Source organism: Neomonachus schauinslandi, chromosome 10 (genome assembly GCF_002201575.2).
Source record: "Neomonachus schauinslandi chromosome 10, ASM220157v2, whole genome shotgun sequence".
Classification (NCBI taxonomy): Eukaryota; Metazoa; Chordata; class Mammalia; order Carnivora; family Phocidae; genus Neomonachus; species Neomonachus schauinslandi.
Genome location: NC_058412.1, coordinates 123,085,103 through 123,091,102, shown reverse-complemented (window position 1 = coordinate 123,091,102; position 6,000 = coordinate 123,085,103).

Sequence of the window (6,000 nt, the reverse complement as noted above, 5' to 3'; positions counted from 1 at the left end):
TGTTTTTCAGAGTCCATAGTCTCTCATGGTTCGTCTTCCCCTCTGATTTTCCCCCCTTCATTCTTCCCTTCCTGCTATCTTCTTCTCCTCCTTCTTTTTTTTTTTAACATATAATGTATTGTTTCAGAGGTACAGGTCTGTGATTCAACAGTCTTACACAATTCACAGCGCTCACCATAGCACATACCCTCCCCAATGTCTATCACCCAGCCACCCCATCCCTCCCACCCCCCACCACTCCAGAGACCCTTGGTTTGTTTCCTGAGATTAAGAATTCCTCATATCAGTGAGATCATATGATACATGTCTTTCTCTGATCGACTTATTTCGCTCAGCATAATACCCTCCAGTTCCATCCACGTCGTTGCAAATGGCAAGATTTCATTCCTTTTGATGGCTGTATAATATTCCATTGTATATATATACCACATCTTCTTTATCCATTCATCTGTCGATGGACATCTTGGCTCTTTCCATAGTTTCAGCCTGGGCATTCTTCATCTCCCCAAAACTGAACTGTGACAGAAACTGCCCTTTCTCTGAGAGCCACATTCTCGGTGGTCCAGATGATACCAAGTAATACAGGAAATAGCCCTCTGCTGCTGCATCCCATGGGCTGCTCTCCAGGGCTGGGGCACGACAGCAACCTCACTGTTTTGCCCCAGGAAAGTCCAATAATTTTTAATACCCCACACTTCCTGGAGGATGTGGAGTAGCACTCCATTCTACTTCCAATTTCTCTAGGAGTTAGGAGTCTTAGGTTACAAACCAGAGAATCCAACTCTGGAAAACTTAAGCAAAAAATGGCTGCATGGGATAGATACTAGATCAAGTCAAAGTCAAATTAAACAACCAGGCTTTGAGAAAGATAGGAATAAGGGCAACATGGGGATGGAGGTACTTAGAGCCCATGAATCACCTTGTTAGGGGTCCTGCAATTAAAACGCCTGAGTGACAACACTCTGCTCTAGCTAAAAATTCCCAGAGACCTGAGTCTAGCTGGACTAGTTTGGGTCATGTGCCCACTCCATTGCTGGGGCAAGGATGGAGGAACTCCTACAGATGGTCTCCCCAGGACACAGATGGTGGAGGCGTAGTTTCCTGAAGAAAAAGTGGGGTGCTTTCATTAAAATAAGGGAAAGGGATTCTGGGTGGGCAAAACCAACAAATATCTATTATAATACCACCAAGTGGGAATGGTAGTTGGTGGCTTGGCTCCGGCAACAACAGAAACCAGGAATGCGACAGATAGACATTGGCTGAATCTGTAGCACATGGCAGACAACATCTAGCTCCATATCTTGTGGTGCCTCCACCAGAGAACTCCTTCCCAGTTCCAGGTTGAAAAATGCATCAGGGGAGCTGACTGGCCCAATTCTAGATGAGGTTGCTGGATCACTCCACTGTGGCAAAGGGTTGGGTCTATGAGAACATGGCAGCCACCATGTGAACTCCTGGCTGGTGTGGGAATCGAGCAGTTTCTAGAAGAGGAAGGGGGTGCTGGACAGATCCCATAGTCATCCCCCTTGCTCTCTTGGGCCTCAGTTTCATCTTCTGTAAAATGGAGAGATGATGTCCAGAGGTGTTCAGGAGTAATTAGGGCACTGGGCCTGGAGGGTACATGGGACAGCTCAGGTCGTTCACAGCTCTGGGATGTGATGTCTGTGGTGGTTTCTCCTGTTGGCAATGAACTTGGGGTGTGGACTTCCCTGGTAAGTGAGACATAATGTTCCTCAGGGAGGATCCAATTTAAGATCTTCTCCCTCCCCAGCCCCACATTATAGATCAAAAAATGGACGTCCAAGGTCGTACCTGAGTCTCTATGAAGAGTTTTTAGCTTAAATAAGGGCCAAGTAGAGTGTTCATATTGGAGAATGGGGGTGAAGGGAATCTGGTTGCCTCCTGAGGTACTTCTTGAGGCTCCCAAGAGTGAAGATGACCTATCAACTAATAATAACAACCCCCTTCACACGCCTGTGGCACTCTACAGTTTACAGCGTGGTTTCACGCCCATTATCTCATATACTTCTCACAATAGCAACAGTGAAATAGAATTACCATTTTTGGACAGCTGAGGAAACTGTGGCCCACAGTGGGATGATCAGAAAGTGGTGCATCAGGGATTCAAGCTCAAGCCTCCTAATACGGGGCTGTACTCACCGGGCACTGCGTCCCGCTCTTCCCACTCTGTGGCAAACTGAACTCCCCAGGGGGCCATTGAAGGAAATGGCTTTGAAGTGGGGGGTCCTATTAGGAATTTCTCCTCATGCTCTGGACACGGCCCTCAGGTGCTGGATCCATGGGATGGTCCTTGATGACTACCAAACCTCCTATTCCAGGCCAGCCAGGCCCTGAGCCTGAGAGTGGAAAGAATTCTCCAGGAAATTTAGTAAGTTGAGAAGCTAATCTTTTAAGGCAGGAGCTTTTGAGATGAAAGGGACAGTGTCTTTCAGAATCTTTTCCGCTAGAAAAGAAGAGGAGGATAAGGGCAGATGTAGACTGGTGATTAACCTGTTCAAAAGGAGTGGGTTCAGAATCTTCAGGAAATTCAGGAGTTCAAGGGTGGGAACTACATGCACCTTGCTCCCGGACTCAGGCCTGGGTTCCGACATTGGCCCTGCCACTTACCAGGTGCCTGACCCTGGATTGGACCTTTGATCTCCAAGAAGCATGTCTCAGGGTCGACCTCCATCCTCCACTCAAGCTGGGATCCAAAGCCCTCCCCAGCCCCCATCTTGTCCTACCTTCTTGGATAGGTGAGAAATCCTTCAGTTACAAGCAACAGAAACCCAACACAGTGGGTCCAGAGGCTCAACTGAGGTCACCAGGTCTCCTGCCCCTGCTGCCCTCTCGGCTCTGCATTCCTGCGTTGCCTTCATTCTCAGGCAGGGAGTTACTACAGACATTGGCTGAATCTGTAGCACATGGCAGACAACGTCTAGCTCCATATCTTGTGGTGCCTCCACCAGAGAACTCCCTCCCAGTTCCAGGTTGAAAAATACGTCAGGGGAGCTGACTGGCCCAGTTCCAGATGAGGTTGCTGGATCACTCCACTGTGGCAAAGGGTTGGGTCTATGAGGACATGGATGGGAGAACATGAGTGATATGACGTGGCGTAGAGGGAAGACTATGGGCCCTGAGGCCGGATGGACTTGTGCTTGAATCCCAGCTACTTACAAGCTGTGTGGTCTTGGTTGGGTTTCTTTGCCTCTCTGAGCCCGTTTCTTGTCTTGATATAATGACACCTACCCTTCAGAGTGTTGATGCCAAGTTCAAGTGAGTAACATACGTGAAAATGCCTGGCATAATAAATGCCAGAAATAACACTGGAAATGCACATGAAGGAAACAGAAATCCAGCACAGCTTTGGTTTTCTTTGGGAATGGTAAAGCAACCCTGAGCAGAGGAAAGCAAGTAGTCCGCATGTGTAGAGATCACAAACCAGGTTCATCTTGTACTTGAGGCCACAGTTGGGGTCTCAGCACAAATAGTGGGTTCAAGAAGTCTGGGTTTGAGTCCAGACTAGACATGGCCAGACCTTGGGTCTCAGCTACATCGTCTGTAAGGCAGCATGCTGGCTGAGAGTGAGCACCCCTTACATGGCTCAGGTCGGGGTGGTTTCCCTCTGATGCTTCTGTCTCGTCAGGAGTGCCACCCGGACCCCCTCCCATAGGCCACAAGGCTCTACATGCTCATCTTCACTCACCCCTCCCGTCTCACTGCCTCCTACTCTCTCCTTTGTGCTCCGGGTTCCAGGCACGGAGGCCATCCTTCCGACAGATCACACTTCTGTCCTTGCCTCAGGGCCTTTGTTCTTGCTGCGCCTTCACCTTGGAATGCAGACAGTCCACGTGTCCCGCCTGGCTGGCTCCTTCGGGTCATTCAGGTCTCCCCCCCCAAAGCCGTCTCTTCAGAAACCTGCCTGGGTCACTGTATAAAGCTGCCTCTGACTGCGCGCATGTGCACGCACACACGCACATGCACACACACGCACACGCACATACACATACGCACACACATGCACACGCACATACATGCATGCGCACACACACGCACACGCAATACACATGCACATGCACACGCACGTGCACATATTGCTCACAATCTCATTCCTGTTTTATTTTCTTCGTGGCACTTCCTCCTTCTCTGAAATGATCATTTATTCATTACACGCGACAGACTCGCTGTGAGTGTGACAGCCACAAATCTAAACCGATCTCGGCGAGTTGTCTTGCACCAGCGACGCAGATGTTGCCAGCGCTGCTGCCGCGCATGGTTGGCGACTCTTGGGAAAGCTCCCAACAAAGCAAACCTCAAGCGTCTCTTCATTCCACATAGTTTGTTCTTGGAAGATTGAGCGTAAAACCTTGTACAGAGTACGTGTGTTTAGATGTAAATGGGCTTTGGTTTAGCATCAGGTGTTAATAAACAAGTTTCTCACCAACATAAACGTCCAGCGGGATTTGAATGTGGAGCTGAGCAGGTGCAGAGCTGTCCCAGAACGCACTGCAGGACATCTAGCAGCCCTGCCTCTGCCCCTTAAATGCTGACCAGACCGTGAGATCATGGTCACCACAAAACCACCCTTACACATTTCCAGAATACTCCCCAGCGGGCCATACTGCGCACTATGAGAATCATGTATCTCCAGAAAGGCGCAGTCCTAGATACTTCAGAGTCTGTGCAAAAAAGATGAAACCATCTAAAAGGCTCTGCCGTCCGTCTGACATGTAGTAAGTGCTTAGGAAATGGGAATTTACTTCATCTCTCCTCCCCTCCTTTTGGCCCCAGGTTCTCAGTCTGAGCGACAGGGAACATCTGTCATCAACGCTGGCCACAGCGAGGAAGACATGGTATTTCAGGGAGTGAGGTGAGTAAATTAGGCGACAAGAAACACACATCACCGCCACTCCCAGAAAGGCTGACAGAACAGCGTGACAGTTAGGCAAATAGCCAGTGGGACTATTATATTAAACACTGAAGAGCAGTTTGACTCAAGAGACTCACACTTAAATTTAGGTGTAACTCTATTCCTTCCCTGCTCTGGAGTAAACTTTAAGAGAACCCAAGGTCAGGCGAGGGAAGTATTTCTGGACAAGGACGGGGCCATACCAGGGCAGCTTCCCTCTGAATGCTGGGCTGCACATGGCCCAGCTTCCTGCAACAACACAGTGGGATGAAGGATGCCGTGATGACCCTGCATCCAGACTCTCACACCAGACCCTCTGCAGAGGCTGGTCGCTCTCTCACTTCTTGCCCTTTCTTGACCTGGCCATCTCTTGCTCATTTTTTTTTTTAAGATATTTTTTATTTATTTATTTGACATAGAGACAGAGAGCACAGGTAGGCAGGGGGGCAGGCAGAGGGAGAGGGAGAAGCAGGCTCCCGGCTGAGCAGGGAGCCCGATGGCGGGTCTCCATCCCAGGACCCCGGGATCATGACCTGAGCCGAAGGCAGACGCTTAACCGACTGAGCCACCCAGGCGCCCCTCTCTTGCTCATTTTAAAGTTCAGGATGTATTACCTCCTCCAGAAAAGCTTTGTGGGGGCCCCCGGCGGAACTGATGGTCGCTCCCTCCTCCTGTGCCCGCGTTCGGTGCACTCCGTCTACTGCGGTGTCTCCACAGGCGCGCGTGCTTGACCGACTCCCCGTCCGCTCTGCAAGAACTGCGTCTGGTCATCTTTATATCCCTGCCAACCAGCTCAGGACCTGGCACACAGCAGGCGTCCAACAAAAGTCTTCTCCCTACCCTGCCCCCTTCTCCCCCAGCTTTGGATTTTGGAATAAACACACCACAGAGACAATATCACAGAGGTTCACAACACCACTATCCAGGCTACAGATGGAAGGTCTCATTTTTAAAAAGAAGAAAGTTTTGTGTTCCAAAGGGCAGTTTATTTAAAACAAAGGTGGCAATGTGTGGGAAGTAGGGAGAACAATAATTCTAACATAAAAGCACACAAGAAGCACCTCAAATTTAAAAAAGGGGGTGCAGGGAGG